This window comes from Mustela nivalis (genome assembly GCF_964662115.1).
Source record: "Mustela nivalis genome assembly, chromosome: 10".
NCBI lineage: Eukaryota > Metazoa > Chordata > Mammalia > Carnivora > Mustelidae > Mustela > Mustela nivalis.
The window spans coordinates 48,895,114-48,915,052 of NC_139029.1; positions in this window are offsets into that span (position 1 = coordinate 48,895,114).

Here is a 19,939-nt window from a genome sequence, read left to right on the forward strand (position 1 = left end):
TCTTTTCTCATGCCTTCTACTTCCTCCCAAGCCACTCACTATTCCACACTCTGTATTCTCACCCACCCAGCACCTTATTGACACTGCTATTGACAAGGCCTCCAATGACCTCCTAATTGTTGAATCAAAGGGATTATCTCTAGACCTAACTGTGCTGGACTGCCCATTGTTAATGGCTTAACTTTCCTTCCACTCTGGATTCCATGGCCATGCACCCAGCTTTCCTCCATCGTGGGGCCGATGGGTGTCAGACTTGTTTGCTGTCTCTCCTTGCAGACGCCACTTCTCTCTTCCCATTCTACAACAATGGTTGTAGAAGTTTAAGAAAAACTTAAAACTTATCCTTTTTTCAAGGATACCTTTAGAAAGGGGCTAAAAGTTATGGGACACTATTCCCCGAAAAAAAAAAAAAAAAGCCTATATTCATGGACACACAATATTTTAAGTAATTTCAAGAGCTTCTCTCATACCCTGAAGCCAAATTGGATCCCCTACTCTGCTTTCTCAGTGTGGGGGATGCCAGCCACTCCCAGGCTTTAAGTGTCACTCATGTGTTGGTGGCTTTCATATCTGTACCTTGAGCAGCCATTTTCCAAAACCCTAATCTTACATTCCCAATTTCCAATGAAAGCCTCTCTGTTTATCCCAAAGCACCTTATGCTCATTGTGTCCAAAACTGGCCTGCAGTCCCTGTCTGATTCTCTTCCAGGTGAATAACATTGCTATTCACCCCAGTCACCATAAAGAAACCTGCTCCTTGCAATCCCTGTACAGGCCACCAAAGGACGGAAAGAAGGAAGGGAGGGAGGGGGTAGGGAGGGGGGAGGGAGGGAGTGGGAGGGACACCCGCTCTTCCTCTCATGTCTCACTTGGATTACTGGAATCGTCTTCTATTTGGTCTGCCTGTCTCCCGTGTGGACCTCTTCAAATTCATCTATTCCACTGCAGCTTCTTTTACCTTCACCAACACCTTACATTGCTTAAGGCAGTACCTTCCCGTGTGTGTTTTTAAGAATACAAGTCTGTGTGATGTAATTGGTATTACATGAACAAAAAATGTTTTATGGTCAATTGAGTTGGGGAAAAGAACAAAAATTCGTTAGGTTTAATTACTTCTCAGAGTCTTCAATATGCTAAAACACATGTTGGAGTTCAAACTGGAGGTACGAAATCAAGCATTTGTCAAAAGTTTTGGCAAACACAGTCTAGAGTTCTTTGGGATATACTTCGGATGTGGCTAATCTCTGAGCTGAAATTTAATTTCTTTGTCTATCTTTCCTTCCAATTTCTAGCTGCTATTCTTGTAGATAATGAGAGGACAGCAGTATGGTAGTCTAAATTTAGGAAGACCAAGGTATGCATTTCAGTACAAGACTTAAGTTAAATTACTTAATCTCTCAGAACTTGTGCTGGCTGGTCTCCATTTGCCCCTCAGGAGGCTGACCTCTATCGACTGCATCATCCAAATATCCCTGCTCCCTGGCTTCCAGTTGGGCTTGGCCAGTAGAAAGTGGTATTGGAGAAACCACTGGGTAGGAACAGTGGGAGAAGAGGGGGCAGGGTAATAATTCCACCCCCCACCGTCCTGCCCTGTTGTACTGCACTGTTTTGACTCTCTTTCAGCTCCAGGTCTCATGTCCCAAATAACTCTCTCCTTCTTCCCCTTTAGACCTAGGGGAGATATGGCTTCTAGCTGTTGCTAACCCCTCTAAGACTTCATTATCTCTTATTACTTCCTTTACCTCTGTTCACACCTCTGTAAATAGTCCTTTCCTTAAACTCTCTTCAAACCGCCCTGAGTATGCCATCTGTTTCTTGCTGGATCTCTGACAAAATAGAACTTTGGTCTCCTTACAAAGTGGAGATAGTAACACCCACCCCATGGGGCTGTTGAGAAAATTCAGTGAAATTACTGCATCATCCAGCAGAGCACCCAGCACAGTGCCTTGCACCCAGCAATGTTCACTGAGAGATGACTTCCCTGGTTCTGTTCCTTTCTGCCTGTCCTCCAAATACAACCCAGGCTGAGATGGGTAGCAGGAAACAATGCTGGGTTCCAGTCTGAAGTTACAAAGCTGCCACAGGGAGTCAGCTCCACTGTGCAGACACTGAACGGGGTTGACCTGCAGGTTCCATTACAGGACCCTGGAACAGAGAATCCTAACAAGGACTGGAACAGCAAGGGTCAGGATGTCTATGTTTTCAGCATTCCTCTTGGAAGAAAGCTGCCTCTGTACTAGGCCCAGATGGTCTGTGCCCCCACACTGGCTAATTGTTTCCCAAGGAGGAAATCTTTCCAGTTCCAAATCTACTCCTTGTACCCATTAAAGTGATCAAGTGGCCTGAAACAGGGGGGGGGGGGGTGCTATTTGGAAGGGGAAGTCACGTGTACTAGGTTTCTAGTACATTTTCCAACAGGCATAAATTGGAAAAATTCAAAAGAATGTTGATAAAATAATGAAGAATATTTAGTGAGTCTGCAGGTGGGTGAACTGTTTGTTGATAATCAGTTGAAATTTATTCACACTGAGATCTTATAAAGGAAATTCATGTATTAGGTATGCTGAACAAGACAAACCTAACTTGTGGCATGTACAAAATGTTAGTTCATTTGGTTTTCTATCATCCCTTTAAATGGATTCAGTGGGAGAAATTCTTTTCATATCTCTTGAAAACTCAGGGAGTTTGCTGATCACTCTTAATGCCAGTCAGACACAGTCTAATTCAGAAATAAAGCTACCCAGTTCATTATGCCACACTTCTAACTTCACTCAACAGCAAGTGTTCCCTCCACCCCAAGAGCTCTCTAGTAAAGAAGTTCTCTATCAAGACTACAATGCATCCTGTGGCAGAGCTGCCAGCTTCAAGAACTTTGAGCTCTCCCAACATCTTGAGGCCATAGAAATTTGAAATATAAAATTTCCCCTAGCATCAGGGAGCATCCACATTGGTCTACCACCAGACAGTATTACTAGGAGGAATGACCCCAGTGCCAGAATGAGGACACAAAAACAAAAGCTGAGCAAGGACAGGAGATAAGACTCTGTATAAAGGGTGAGCAAGGAAGGTGGCTTGGCTCTCTTCTCCTGTGGCTCTCTTTGCTTTCCCAAGGTGGAACCATGGGCCCTGGGGACTCTGAAGCTCTCCAGGGGGATGAGGATTATCTAGATTGGATAGCACAGGATGCCCTGATTTCAAGCAGTCCACCAGTAGGGGAATGAGGTTTTTAACTCTGAACAACCCACAGTAAATACAAGCTTAAGGGGTAAAGTTTGCAAAGGTGAGGGTGTCACAAGGTAGCTGCCAAATTAAATGCCTCTGTCCTCCAGGCCACTCTTCAGGACTCTCCATGGTATTCTACACAGGCTGAGGCAAAGCTCCAGAAGTTTATTTGGAGAACTGCAGATCTCCAGAGATGGTGAAATTGCTAGTCTAAGCAAATCTCCCTGGGTCAAGTGAAGACACAGGTAGATCATGAATGATATCCAAATTCCTGGGTCGGAGCTCTTTGGGAGGACATACTATGGAGGCAACCCTGGGCCAATGTTGACCTGAGTACTTTTTTCTAGAACTCGGTTGCAGGTCCTCCCTTCACCCTCTTCAACTCCCCCCACCAGAATCTCCATGGAGCCTCTGGTGTGGCAGGCAGATGTCTATGTCTTAATCCACTAGACCTATGAATGTGTTACTTCATATAAGAAAAGGCAGTTTGCAGATGCGATTAAATTAAGGATCTCGAGTTGGGGAGATTATCCTGGATTATCCAGGTAGGTGGACCCACCGTGATCACTTGGGTCCCTGTAAGAGGAAGGCAGGAATGTCAGAGTTGGAGAAGGAAATGTGACAATGGAAGCAGGGATCAAAATGATACAATTGCTGGCTTTGAAGTTGAAAGGAGGCCACAAACCAAGAAACATGAGCAGACTCTAGAAGCTGGAAAAGATAAGGACTCTCACCTACAGCCTCCAGAAGGAATGAAGCCCTGATGACACCTTGACTTTAGCCTTGTGAAAGTAATTTCAGACATTTGACCTCTAGAACTGTAAGATAATCAATATGAGTTGTTTTAAGCCACTACATTTTTAGCAAATCGTTACGGTGGCAACATCAGAAACTAATACATGTGGTAAGAGAATATTGAAATGATTCTTTCAAGCTCCTAAAACCCAAATTTTAAAAAATCCTGATGAGACAGCAGCACCCCAATCCATGTTCAATGGAAGATTTCACTCTCAAATCTGGAAGTTCCAGGGCTGTTCATTCACATCCAGACTTTTGTTACTATCAGGGACACCATAGGGTGTCTCAGTGATAGGCATAGCTATCTTTCTTTATGGCCTGATACCCAGCTCTGGAGCAGATATGTTTCTGGTATGAGGAAGGGTTCCTTTTTGGAGAGAAATCCCCAGGCTTCTCCCTCACCAATAATGGCATTGGTTAAAAGATCGTGGTGACTCATAGGGTGGTAGTAGGAATAAATGGCCAGTCTACATAATTTCTATATAAGAAACATCAACAAGTGCTAAATTACATATTCAAGTATTCCTGGAGAAAGAGATTAAGAAATGGAAATACTAAAAGAAAAAATATATATCCCAGTCTAACATTAATACTCAGTGAACCATTGTAACATCTAAGATTTTGTCACCTCCATTTGAGAACACAAGTTCTATCACAATTATCAAACATGACATCATCATTTTTTAATCCACAGTCCCATTTTTTAATGTTTCTAATAACATTATTAGAACTATATTTTATTCCAAGTTGAACAATGCAGTGTGTTATGATTACTTTATTATACAGCTATATAGCTTTTTGTTTTCTGTTAAGTTAGTAATTGCCTTGGTTTTTAAAAGATTTTATTTATTTTTTAATATTTATTTACTTGAGAGAGAGAGACAGACATAATGGCAGAGGACGGGAGCATGAGTGGGGAGGAAAGGAGAAGCAGGCTCCCTGCTGAGCAGGGAGCCCGACACAGGGCTCAATCCCAGGATTCTGGGATCATGACTTGAACCAAAAGCAGACACTTAACTGACTGAGCCACATAGGCACCCCAATAATTGCCTTGATTTTGTTTTTTGAGTTTTCTAGATAACCATCACTATGTCACATTCAAACTTTGGGACTAAAGTATAAATCTCTTCTCAAGATGGTCAAACACATGAGGCAATTTATGTGCTTTATTTTTTCTTTGTTACGTCTCTCCTGAATCGCTCTGTCCTGCTAGTCACCTGTGGACTGGTTCCTTTCTAGGCTTACCACAGGAGCTCTTATGCTGGATGAGCTCTACTTTAGGGTTAGGTGTCTGAGACTGGCCAAGAGGTGCTCTCAAGGAAATTGCCTCAGGGTATGTGCCAGCTCTGAATTTTTTTCCTGACAAAAATTTATAGCTTCGATTTCACACACAGGGAACATTCTCAATCATATTATATTTAACACCAACCCCTGATCCATCCCCAGTATTTTTTAACTGGTAGTGAATCAAGTAGATCTGGTTAACAAAGATGATTGGCAAGATCTCAAGGTGGAGTTAAGTAGATCTGGTTAACAAAGATGATTGGCAAGATCTCAAGGTGGAGTCAAGTGAACAAAGACGTGATAAGAAGCTGTTAATGGTGCCCTGGCCTCTGTTACATACAAGAGGGTTCCAGCCCACACTAGTACCTAGCTAGTCACCCAAAAGGGGCAAGTATAGTGAGCACTTTGGCCCAAGAAGGGAGCCACAGTACCAACTGCATTCCTGAGGCCAGATTAAAAAATGGGACTGTGGATTAAAAAATGATGATGTCATGTTTGATAATTGTGATAGAACTTGTGTTCTCAAATGGAGGTGACAAAATCTTAGATGTTACAATGGTTCACAGTTCTTAAAAAGGCACAGTACATAAACAGATATATAGTACATTTGTGATACTAAAATTTTATGAAGAGAAGAGTGATTTGAAAAATTTGTCAAAAAATATTCAGGGAAAAAAAAAGATTCAAGAAATAGAAATAGTGGTCTAGAGAAAGTTGGTTTTGATTATTGATGTCCTCATAATATATGTTTTAATATGTTTTATTTGATAATTAAAATTTGAGTCAGATAGAAAAGTGGATTGTTCTCTATTGTGTTCATGATTAAAAAAATAATTCCTACAAAACCAGTCTTCTTTCAGGATCCTTAGATAATCATGGCCCAGGAAGCTCCAGGAAGGAATCAGTTACCCCAGAGTTACCTATTAATAGTTGTCCAGATCTTATAAAAACCAGGGACAGAGGAAAAAATTTGTATATAAATTTCGTCTAGCCATGAGATGAGGGATAAGCTGTACTTGCTTCTAGGACCAAATTGGTGAAACTCACTGTATTCTCTCCTTTTTTTAAAAATCTTTAAAAAAATTATTTAAATCCAGTTTAGTTAACATATACTGTATTATTAGTTTCAGGGGTAGAATTTAGTGATTCATCAGTTGCCTATAACACCATTGCCCTTTATATCAAGTGCCCTCCTTAATGCTCATCACCCAGTTATCCCTTCCTCCCAACCACCTCCTCTCCAGCACCCCTCAGTTTGTTCTCTAGAGCTCAGCATCTCTAACGGTTTGCGTCTCTATTTTCATCCTATTTTATTTTTCTGAGAGTCATTGTATTCTTAGCCATTGCCTGGAACAACCTCTTAGTGCTAATGAATGGAATCCTTCCATTATAAGTTGTGTGTTCTGTGAGTGTGCCCTGAGGACCCTAATAATCAACTCTACCGCCACTTTAAAAAATATTATAGTCGAAATTGATCAAGAATAATTGCACATAATCAGCTGTCAAAGGCGAAGTTGGGAGCCCTGGGGTAAGATATTGGGTAGCTTGAATCCATTATTTGTTAGAAGAAAGAGATCAAGGTATGAGCAAACATGAGATCAGCAAACTTTGTCTGTCAAGGTCCAGATAGTAAGTATTTTAAGCTAAATGCTCAGTTTAGCATTTGTAGTGCAAAAGAAGCAAATGACAATTCATGGATGAATGAATATAGCTGTGTTCCAGAAAAACATTATAAAAACAGGCAGCTGGCAAATTTGGCCAGCGGGTCATAGTCTGTCGGCCCTTGTTCAACCATATTATTTACCACTTAGAACCATGGAATTTGCTTTCTTTAAAAGGGTGTGTCTCTCATCTATGGAATTACTTGGTAGAATATCTTGGTATTTTTCCTGGTGGAAATTGAACAGTATGGGAAACTGGAAGTTCCAGCTGAAGGCCCCTTATGATGCTTAGATTTCTTAGCCCAAAGCCCATTTTGGAGTACCATTCTGGTGAGACACATAGGGTGGGTGGTAAGTTTATTCGTAGAGCACTGTAACCTCACGGGTCTTGATAGCTGACTCATGGATGAATGATGGCTGCTCCACTCGTTCTGTCCCAGGCTCACCTATGGACTGTGAAAAACTGCTCGCAGTACCAGATGGGATTAGTCTCAGGTGGGTGAGAAGGTTTTGGTGGGAAACTACATATACCTTGTTTTATGATAGAATCCTTATGAAATCACGTGCCCATGTGATTGCTGTATTTACTACTCCTCTCCCCCACCTCAACAATGACACTACTTTTATTATTTTTTTTTAAGATTTTATTTATTTATTTGACAGACAGAGATCACAAGTAGGCAGAGAGGCAGGCAGAGAGAGGAGGAAGCAGGCTCCATGCTGAGCAGAGAACCCGATGCAGAGCTAGATCCCAGGACCCTGGGATCATGACCTGAGCCGAAGGCAGAGGCTTTAACCCACTGAGCCACCAAGGTGCCCCAATGACACACCTTTTAGTAATGACTGGAACCCCATAGCCTTCTGGAGAGTGTTGCTTTTGGAATGGACAAAGGATAGGCTCAGAGGCCACCTCAGTCCATTCCACATGCTACAGAAGTGCCCTAAGAAAGACTTGTATTGGGTCAATGAGTAGTATGTATAAGTCTACATATATGAACTGTGATAGAACATAGAGCCAGAATGTTTTAAAGGGAAGCTATCTAACTATAAAGTGAACTTTGGAAGGACAGTAGAAATTTATTTTGTAAAACTGGAATGCTAAGAGCTGATACATGAAGTCCAGCCCCTGAGGAAGATGTTGTTAAAAAAATCAACTGCCCACCACCTTTGGTCCCAGCCTACATAACACTATGAAATTTGATTTTGAATTTAGATGAGTCTAAGTTGGTTGACCAATTCCAAAAATTAAATGAGTACACAGGGAAACATCGGAACCTGTATTCACAAGGCAACATTTACATTCCATAGGAAAACCTAAAGCCTCTGAAATATGTCCAGTGACCTGATATGGGGACTCCCCATAGTTTATTATCAAACCTATAGAGAAAATTAATGTAAGGTGGATTGTCCTTCAATCAGGATGAATCCAAACAATGACATTGTCCTGAAGATTTCCACAAATACAGATGGTAAGTGATTCCGTCATTAACCTTACATCTTGTGGGTTTTGTGTTTTTCTCCTCATTGCTATGCCCTTGAGCCTCCTGGCAGATAATATTGGGAGAATTTTTTTATTTTTTATTTTTTAATACTTTAAAAAACAATATTTTATTTTTTTATTTTTGAGAGAGTGAGGGAGAGAATGGGGGTTAAGGGGAGGGGCAGAGGGAGAAGCAGGCTCCCCAGGGAGCAGGGAGCAGGCTGTGGCACTCGATCCCAGGCCCGGAATCATGATCTGTGCAGAAGGCAGACACTTAACTGAGCCATGCAGGCACCCAGGAGAATTTTTTTTACTCTATCCATATAAACTTATTTATGGGATGTCTAGTTCATCTCTTAATATTTAATGCTTTATTCATTCATTTTAAAAAAATCTCTTTGGGGTGCCTGGGTGGCTCAGTGGGTTAAAGCCTCTGCTTTCGGCTCAGGTCATGATCCCAGAGTCCTGGGATGAAGCCCCGCATGGGGCTCTCTTCTCAGCACGAGCCTGCTTCCCCCACCTCTCTCTGCCTGCCTCTCTGCCTACTTGTGATCTCTCTCTGTCAAATAAATAAAATCTTTAAAATATCTTTAAAAGAATAAGTAAACAATCTTAAAATTACCTCTTTTGAGCACTATTATAGCTGAATTATGTCTCCCTCCCTGGCCCCATAATGCATATGTCAAAGCCATAACCCTCAGTACCTCAGAATATGACTATATTTAGAGATAGGGCCTTTAAAGAGGTAATTAAGGTTTAAACGGGTCATTAGGGGAGGCCCTAACCCATGCTGACTGGTGTGCTTATAAGAAGAGATTAGGAGAACACAAAGAGGTAAGATGACAGATACATGCATGCACACAGGAAAGGCCATGTGAGGCCATAACAAGAAGGCCACCACCCGCAAGCCAAGGAGAACGGCCTCAGGAGAAACCAAACCTGCCTCATCGGAGGTGTGCATTTTGTGGGGAGGAGAGGAGGCCTTTAAGGTCCACACATAGGCACTCCTCCCTGGCAAATAATATATTCCATGCATGTATCTGTCATTGCACTTGTCAGCCTATTTGAATATCCTTGAGGCTGTGTTTGGGGGAGGAGAGGACAGGAAAGCATGTCTCATTTGTATCCTAGCCCCTAACACTGACCCTAGCACAGAGCTAGCTTTCAACCAATGAAGGGTCATGAAAGTCAGGTCAGGACTCAGAATTGTATTCTTTTTATTTTTTTTTATTTTTTTTTAAGATTTTATTTATTTATTTGACAGAGAGAGAGTACACACAAGTAGGCAGAGAGGCAGGCAGAGAGAGAGAGAGGAGGAAGCAGGCTCCCTGCTGAGCAGAGAGCCCGATGCGGGACTCGATCCCAGGACCCTGAGATCATGACCTGAGCCGAAGGCAGCGGCTTAACCCACTGAGCCACCCAGGCGCCCAGAATTGTATTCTTTTTAAAAAGATTTTATTTATTATTTATTTGAGAGAGAGTGGGAGAGCACAGAAGGAGAGGGAGAAGTAGATTCCCCTCCAAGCAGAAACCCCGACATGGAAATCGATTCCAGGATGGGGGCGGCGGGGGGGGGGGTGGTCATGACCTGAGCCAAAGGCAGACCCTTAACCAACTGAGCCACCCAGGCACCCTCAGAACTGTATTGTTAGACAACTAGAGTTTCGATAAAAGCTCCTTAGAGTCATCAGACCTGAAGCCAGGAGAGACCCAGAGTCTGAACTGGGATTGAGTGAGCTAAAGAATGGGTTTTAGGGACACCTGGGTGGCTCAGTTGGTTGGATGACTGCTTTCGGCTCAGGTCATGATCCCGGAGTCCGAGGATCGAGTCCCGCATCGGGCTCCCAGCTCCACGGGGAGTCTGCTTCTCCCTCTGACCTTCTCCTCGATCATGCTCTCTCTCAAATAAATAAATAATCTTTAAAAAAAAAAAAAAAAAAAATGGGTTTTAAGTGGTCCCAGCTGGACCACTCTCATTTTACTTGATTAATGCTTTTAAAGAGCAGAGACTGCAAAGAGAAGCTCACAGTTCCCATGGTCAGATGACTGCAGATTCTGAACGCACAGGATCTGAAAGTGTCGAGCCCTCTTAAACTTGGTGCTGCCTGTGAGACAGATTGGTGAGAAGAACTCATCTTTCCTTCCCATCTCCCTGCTTCTGTCCCCTGAGCAGCCTTGATTCCATCCCCTCGGCTGAACCAGGAGCCGAGGAAAGGCTGGGCTTCAGCCCAGAGCGCTCACAGCGGGTCACCAGGTCATCGTGTGTGTGCGTATTTTCTGCGGGGAGAGCGGCAGGTGAGTTCAGTGGCGGTGCCCGTCCATGCGGCGCTGTGGGCAGTCAGAAACCCAGACCCCACCGTGTAGCTTTTGAGAATTAACTGCTGAGACTTGATGTCCGTGAGACCGAATGGGCCTGACGGCTGAGCACTGGTGTGTGTGGAAAGGTTGGGCAGGCTCTCCCATGGGGGACAGCGCTGCTGCTTCTGGCCCCAGAGGCCAGCTACCAGCTGGTGAGACCGGGAATCCACCCCGAATTTAACGAAGTGGAAGAGGTTTCAGTGGTGACCTGGGACTGTTGTGCCCAAATTCCGAGACCCCCCAAAGACAACCACCAGAGTCCAAATCAAAGCCAAAGAGCAAGGGTCGTTTATTACGAGTTCGAACCTGGACCTCCGCACTCATTGCCGGTGACGCTAAGAGGTCCCGAGCTCGGATCACAACACCTTTTATACACTATTTTTGGGGAGGCAGGGACTTAGCATACATCATACTATCTTGTAACAAATCGTCACATACCGCGGGAAAATCAAAAAGGAACTCTATAATATGACTGTCGCGCTACAGAGCAGGAAAGGGCTGGGAACAGATTATTGGTTAGATCAAAGGGCTGTCATTCTTCAAACTGCTTGGTTGGCACCGCTAGGGTATGTGTCACCTCAGGATTGGCCAGGGTGTCCCTGTCAAGCCACAGGGTGCCAGATGGTTATTATCTCTTGCATCCAGAGCTGGGTGGGGGGTCCCGGGAGCAGTCATTTTGTCACATCCAATTCTAGGTGGGGGTTTCTCTGGCGCCAGATAACTGTTATCTCTCGGCCCAGAGATGGGTGGGGGTCCGGGAGCGGCCACTCTGCCAGGTTCAATTCTGGGCGGGGGTTGTATGGTTACAGAGTGCCTATAGGAAGTCTGCTGGTATTTTTCCATCTCCTCATGGGTTAGCAAGCAAAGGTACAAGAAGCAGAATTAGCGGTAATGGTTATAATTTAGGCATCTCAGGACAAAGCCTGAATGGAGTGGGCTTGAGGGAGAAGGGGAGGTGAGGAAACCGGATGGTGTGAAATGAGTACTTTTTGGATTTAGATGCAGGAATGAGTAAAGAAATGGGATGTTAGTCAGGCGGGGTGGGGGAAGGGAGGGTTGGGACCAAGAGAAGATGGCGCGGTTGTGAGGGCAGGGAGAGCGCAGGGGACAGAGCTGACCACGTTGGGGATGGACGGAATGAGTGCAGTTGGGCCGTTGTGGGTGGAGATATTAGAGGGGAGCTGCCCTGGGCAGTTGAGGTGAGGAAGGGCCTCACGATCTCGAACATGGCGAGGGTTGAACTTTGTTGGGGGGGAATCTCACTACCGGTGTGAGCGGGCCTGCTTAAATTATGCTGAGCCGGCTTCTGGTGCTGTGGTTGGGGGGTGGGGGTGGGCACTATGAGCCTGAGAGCTGAACCCTGTGGACCACTGAGTAGCTGGGCTGGAACACTCAGGTCCCCACGGTCGCATGCAACAGGGCCACTGTGTCAGCTCCGGGCTGCCTGTTCAGCACATCCACTGAGGAGAGGAAAATCGTCTCTCTCGCTTAGGTTACTGCTCTTTTGCTTCTCAGTTCTTTGCAGGTGAACCTAATTCTAATATAAATAGTAATAAAAAAAAAATATGCCAGTGTAGCAAAATTTCATTAAATAAATAGAATTGGGGGCTGAAAGTAATAAGCAGCGAGAAAGAAGGGCAGTATATAATAATAAAAGGAACAATCCTCCTCCCCCCAAATTGTGTACTTAAATGCACTTTATAACACTGTGTGTGTGTGTGTTTAAAGATTTTATTTATTTATTTATTTATTTGACAGAGAGACTTGGCGAGAGGGAACACAAGCAGAGGGAGTGGGAGAGGGAGAAGCAGGCCCGGAGCAGGGAGCCCATGTGGGACTGGATCCCAGGAACCTGGGATCATGACAGGAGCCAAAGGCAGATGCTTAACGACTGAGCCACCTAGGCGCCCCTATAACATAGTGTGTTATATAAATATGTATATATACTTAAATAGACTTCATTTTTAAGAGCAGTTTTAAGTTCACAGAGAAACTGAATGGAAAGTATAGTTTTCCCATACACCCTTCACCCCACACATGCACAGCCTGCCCCATTATCAACATCCCCCACCACACTGGTGCGTTTTTTGCATTTTTTCCAACCAACCTACACTGACACATCATTATCACCCAGAGTCCATGGTGTACATTAGGGTTCATTCTTGGTGTTGTATATTCTGTGGGTTTAGGCTAGTTTATAATGTATAATGACATGTCTCCACCGTTATAGAATATCATACAGGGTAGTTTCACTGCCCTGAAAATCCTTTGTACTCTACCTGTTCATCTTTAAGTCTTCCCTAACCCCTGGCAACCACTTATCTTTTTACTGTTTCCATAGTTTTGCTTTTCCCGAACTATAGTTAGAATCGTGCTGTATGTCGCATTTTCAGATGAGTTTCTTTCACTTTGTAATATACACTTAGGTTGGCTTGATGTCTTTTCATGGCATGATAGCTCCTTTCTTTATAATGATGAATAATTTCCCACTGGATGTGCCACAGTTTATTCATAAGTTTAGACAATTGTGTGCAGGTTTTGGGGTAAACGAATTTTCAGCTCCTTTGGGTAAACACTAAGGAGCATGGTCGCAGGGTTGTGTGGTAGGAATATGTCTGTAAAAAACCACCGAACTGTCAGGAAGTGAATATGCTATTGTGCATTCCTACCAGCAGTGAACGTGAGTTCCATGTTGCTCCACATCCTCACCAACATTTTGGTGTTCCCAGTGTTCTGGACTGGGCCCTTGTACCATCTTTGTAGAGATATCCCATTGTTGTTTTAATTTGCATTTCTTTAATGATCTGTGAACGGAGCATCTTTTCTTATGTTGATTTGTCATTTGTATATCTCCTTTGGCAAGGTGTCTGTTGAGGTCTTTGGCTCATTTTTTTTTAAATCAAGTTGTTTGTGTTTTTATTTTTAAAAGTTCTTTGTATATTTTGAATAACAGTCCTTTATCAGACGTGTTTTTTGCAAGATTTTCTCCTTGCCTGTGGCTGTATTTTCATTCTTTTGCAGAGAAAAATTGTTTAATTTTTTTTTTAAGATTTTATTTATTTATTTGACAGACAGAGATCACAAGCAGGCAGAGAGGCAGGCAGAGAGAGAGGGAAGCAGGCTTCCCGTGGAGCAGAGAGCCCGATGCGGGGCTCGATCCCAGGACCCTGAGATCATGACCTGAGCCGAAGGCAGCAGCCCAAACCACTGAGCCTAATGAAGTCCAGATTATCTTTTCTTTCTTTTATGGATTGTGTATTTGATATTGCATTGAAAAAGTCATGACCAAACCCAAGGTCATCTTAATTTTCTCCTATGTTATCTTCCAGGTGTTTTATAGTTTTGTGCTTTACATTTAGGTCTCTGATCCATTTTGAGTCTTGTGAAGAGTGTAAGGAAGGTCTGAGTCTAGATTCTTCATTTTTTTTTTTTTTTTTTGTTTTTTGTTTTGTTTTGTTTTTTGCTTGTGGATGTCCGGTTGTTTACCATTTGTTGAAAAGTCTGTCTTTGCGGCGCTCCTGGCTGGTTCAGTCAGAGGAGTATGTAACCCTTGACTTCAGGGTTGTGAGTTTGAGCCCCACGTTGGATGTAGAGATTACTTAAATAAAGACTTTTTTTTTTAAGTCTATTTTTTAATAGACTGGGTGGCTAAGTCAGTTAAGTATCTGCCTTCAGCTCAGGTCATGGAACAGTCCGTGTCCAGCTCTCTGCTCAACAGGGAACATGCATCTCCTTCTGCCTGCCACTCCTTCTGCTTGTGCTCTCTCGTGCATTACTCTCTCTCTCAAATACGTAACATCTTTTAAAAGAAAGTCAATCTTTACTCCATTGTTTTGCCTTTTCTGTTTTGTAAAAGACTAGTTGACTATATTAATGTGAGTCTATGTCTGGGCTCTCTATTCTGTTCCATTGATCTGGCTTTTTGTTTTTTGGTTAAAACTGCACTATTACTGTAGCTTTATAGTATGTCTTGAGGTTGGGTAGTGTCAGACCTCCAAATTTCTTCTTCTCCTACAGTATTGTGCATGTTATATTTTAACACACTCCCATCAGACATGAGTGCTCAAGTGGAGTAAGAACTAGTACTAAATAGAATATAATATACAGAAAGTGACCATGTATTATGTCCTGAAGTTTATTCTTAATTGCAGACAACAGAATCTATCCAATTCCATTTAAGCAGAAAAGACCTAATAAGATATTAGGTAGCTCCTTGATTCTGCAGGAGGGCCAAGAGCCAGGCTTGTAGCCCACATGGCCAGCAGTTAGGATTTCAGGGCCCATGCACCCAGGACACATGCCTAACCACACCAAGGGATGGTTGTAGCAGTAACCTCACTGCTATCACCTCTGCCACCTGTATTCTGCACCTTTGACAGGAGGGGCCCAGTGCCAGTCAGCACTCCCTGCATGAGCCTCACATCTAGCACACAATGTCTGCTGCTGGTTGCTGGTTAAATATGTCTCTCCCCACTCAAAAAGCAACCAACCCAGGGTGCCTGGGTGGCTCAGTCATGAAGCATCTGCCTTTGGCTCAGGTGATGATCCCAGAGTCCTGGGATCTAGCCCCACATCAGGCTTCTTGCTCAGCAGGGAGTCTGCTTCTCCCTCTCCCACTCCCCCTGCTCATGTTCCCTCTCTCATTGTCTCTCTTTCTGTCAAATAAATAAATGAAATCTTAAAAAAACAAAACAAAACAAAACCACCATCCCAGACAGCTTAACTGACAAGTTCTTCTAAAACATCATAGGGGGGAAAACAAACAAACAAACAAACCCTTTTATGATAAATCTTTTCACAAACTAGAAAAAGAGGGAAAGCTGCCCAGCTCATTTTATGGGACTAGTATATTTTTGATACTCAAATCAGAAAATAAAACGATAGGCCGATCTCTCTTATAAATATCAAAAATTAAATTAAAAAAAATTTAAATCCCATTTAACACTGTATTAGTGAAAATAAAAACAAAAGACATTTATCATGACCAAGTAGGGCCTTTGGGGAACACAAGGTTGAAAGAGGGAGTCCAGCGTGTAACTAAGACAATAGGTTCTAGAGCCCGTGTGTTTGCTACTTCCTAGCTGTGTGTCCTTGGGCAATTTGCCCAAGCTCTTTTTGCTTTGGTTTCTTGCCTGTAAAATGGGTATAATAATAGTTCCAACCTAATAGGATTATTGTGCATACTAAATGAGTGAAATAAATCAAGAACTTAGAAAAGAGCCCTAATTAAGTTGTCATTATCTCATGCCTGTGGTTTTCAAATGCGGTGGATACAGAGGTGGATCAAGGAAGACTAAGGACTGACAGCAGCAGCAGGTGCTGGCCAAGGATGGCAACAAGCCAGAAACCCCCTTCCCTCCATGCTTACGTGCCAGCCTAGGGAGACAAGGGATGCTGTTCTGGGTTGGATGGCACCCATAACTGAATTCTGAACCTAGGGTGACAAAGAAATTACTGAATCAAACTAAATTTCTCTGAATGGGAGCAATCAAGTTTTTTTGCATCAGGCAGAATAGGAGTTCAGAGTCAGAAATCATACTGAGTTGTAGAAATCAGAGCTACATTTTAGCACTCCTGAGTCAGGACTGTGAACAGAGCCAGCTAGGTAATTTACAGGGCTGGTGCAGAATAAAAGTGCAAGGCCCCTTGTTCGAAAAGTAAGAATAATGCGCTGTTTAAGTACTAAACTTCGAATGTTTTTTTTCCCAAGGTCTCTCAACTTGCCATGGTGCTTTTAATTTGCTATTTAATTTCGTTCTAAGTAAGTAAATACTAAAATTTTAAATTACTAACATGAATTTTACCATTAATCTTATATTGTCCAGTGGCAGTTTTAAATGCAAATTTAAGAACTTTTAAATCCGTGGCATCACTGAAATTACCCAATTCATATTTCATAGCTCATACATGAATATATATTTTGTTCTTACCAAAACAGTGGAAACAGTGCGCAAAACAAGTTTCACTGGCTTAATTTTATTTCTCCATATATACATTCTATCAAGTTTTTGCCCTCACTTCGCCCTGATGAGCAAGGAAGGACTGAAAGAAAAGGAACTAAGGATTGCTCTGATTTTTCCTTTCCTTCTGTAACATAGCTGCATTCATTTTTATTTTTTTAAGATTTTATTTATTTACTTGAGAGAGAGAGTACATGCACGCACAGAGCCCAACAGGGGGGCACACGGAGAGAGAATAGGAAGCGGAGAGGGAGAAGAAGACTCCCCCACCGAACAGGGAGCTAGAGGAGGCCCATTGTGGCAGGAAGCCCAACCAGGGGCTTGATTCAAGTACCCTGGGATCATGACCTGAGCCAAAGGCAGACGCTTAACCAGTTGAGCTACCCAAGTACCCCAAATGTTAGCTTTAAAAATAGAGTGAAGTAGTATTAATATCTCCATTTTATAGAACTGCAACTCTGCGTAATTCCTAACTTTCAAATGCTCCATTAAATGACTTCATGTCCTTGGGCACCTGGCTGGCTCAGCTCCGACAGCTTGTGATGCCTGATTTCCGGGTTGTGAGTTCGAGCCCCGCATTGGGTGTAGAGATTACTTAAATAAATAAATAATTTTAAATATATGAGTAAATTAACTTCGAATCCTGCTAAATTACCACCCTCACCTTCCCCTCTTCTAAGCAGATTATTGATTAAGTCATTCAGCCAAAGAAGCTTGCCCAAGTGTTCCAAGTACTAATCAACAGAAGCTGGATAAAATATTAACAATACTTATTTTTAATACCATGTTTATTTTTTAATCCTTGTAGCAATTACATACTCTGCCCTTAGCATATACATAGTGAATGCAGAGGACCATACTTTTCCATCCCCAAGTCAGTCTTTGAGAAAACCGGCCGGCTTAAGGACCAGTGAACACTATGAAGTGAGCGCCACCTACTGTGGAGAAACTTCAAGGCGTTCTTAATCCTAACGTCTTGATTTGGCTTAAAGCCATTCCTTGTTCTGGAGATCCTTCTGATGCATGAAACCTAGATGATACTTCTTTCAGTTAGCTAAAACTCAGTAAGTTCCATTTTACTTTTAACTAGTTAATTCATTAACTGGCCAAATATAACCCCTCTTAACTAGAAGGTTTTATCTTTTAACTATTTAAGCTTTAAGTTTTTACAATTTAAATTACTTTAACTTTGAGTGATTTCAGCAATTGGCATTTCAAAGACTAGCTTGGTGGGGTTGCATTTTTGAGCTAGAACAAAAAACTTCAATCTCCCTTCACTGATCACTTTTTTCTTTTTCCTTTCTTTTTTTTTCTTTTTTTTTTTTTTTTAAGATTTTACTTATTTGAGAGAGAGAGAGAGCACAAGCAGGCAGAGAGGCAAGCAGAGAGAGAGGGGGAAGCAGGCTCTCTGCCGAGCAGAGAGCCCTATGCGGGGCTCAATCCCAGGACCCTGAGACTATGACCAGAGCTGGGGCAAAGGCATAACCCACTGAGCCACACAGGTGCCCCCATTGATCACTTTCTTTATGCCAGGCACGAGACACAGGGAATACAGTTTTTAAAAAATTATCTCCGTGGAGAGCAAAAATATAAAGTATTACCAAATGTTAGAGGTTAAAATGGAAGTGTTGGGTCCCCCCAAATTGGGTACCCCAATAATGGGTCCGTGATTAAAGGAGCAAGACTGATACAAAGTGAAGGTCAAGCAAAGCTTTATTTCCCGCCAAGCATCAGGAATCAAACTGACCGTCAAACAAACAGGTCCGGATGGCCCCTACAGAGACCTGGGACTGGTTTCCCGGACTTGCTTGTAAATAAGTTCCCCTGGTGGGGGGCAAGGTCAATTTAAGCTTTACAGCAAAATGGCAGTTCAACCGGGGTGGGGCTGCTCTGGCTGAATAGGCCCTTACAGAAGTCTGTAGGAAGTAAAACCAGAATAGAGAGGAGGCAGCAGTTCATTCTGTGTGAGCTTCTGCAGAAGTGATACTCGAATGACAAAATGCAAGAACTGGGGGAACTAATTCATTTGACCATTCCTTATAAAGTGCCTACTGTGTACACAAAGATGAGTCATACAGGATTCATTTTCTAGAAGAGCCCATGGCCTAGTGCGGGAAGCAGATACTTCAAGTTATCCCCCTGTCTTTGTATAAAACTAGAATAAAATTTGGTAATTTGGAATGGAAATATAAACATCAAGAGACCCAGATACTTATGTGTACAAAGAACTCAGCATCCAGTATAAAATGCCATTATAAGACCATCTAGTTTATGATGGTAGCAGAAGATGGCATGATAAACCCCTCTCTCCCTCTGCCTGCCTCTCTGCCTGCTTGTGATCTCTCTGTCCAATAAATAAATAAAATCTTTTTTAAAAAATACCCATAATAAACTTATACCCACTACAGTAACTTTTGTTACTGTGCCAGACTTTCTTTTCACCCATTTAGCCTGCTTTCCAGATTATTTTTTATTATGAACTATTTGAGAGATATGGAAGAACACACAAGACAAATATAACTTGTGGTGCATGATAATAAAATGAGTGCCCATGAAACCAACAATCAACTGAAAAGCTAGATGTCAATAGCTCTGTAGGCCCCTTCTCTATCCCATCTATACCAACTTGGTGGGTCCTTCTACTGGAATATGAATCCCTTGAGGCTGAAACTTGGTCTTATTTATTTTGTAACCCCTGGGCCAGCACAGGGCCTACACCATAGCTGCCAATCAAGGCTGAGCAAATTGTGCTCAAGAGAGGGAAAGGCTAAAGAAGGGTTCATTAAGGAAAAGACTGAACTAGATGTTCAAGGTAAGGAATTTTCAAGTCTAACAACAGGTAGAGATGGGATTGGAAAAAAGAAGACAAAGGAGAGAATCTGAGCAAAGGAATTAGTACGGATTTGTGAATGAGCATAGCCCATTGAGGAAACTGCCAGTAGCTTGGTGTATTTGAAGTATAAGGAAGGACTAGGGAAGTGGTGGGATATAAGACTGGAGAAACAGAAAAACTCACTTCATGCAGGGGCTTACACACCATATATGGGAGTTCAGACATTACGGTTCACAGATACTGTGTTAAAAAGACAAGTCTATGGGGCGCCTGGGTGGCTCAGTGGGTTAAAGCCTCTGCCTTCGGTTCAGGTCATGATCCCAGAGTCCTAGGATCGAGCCCC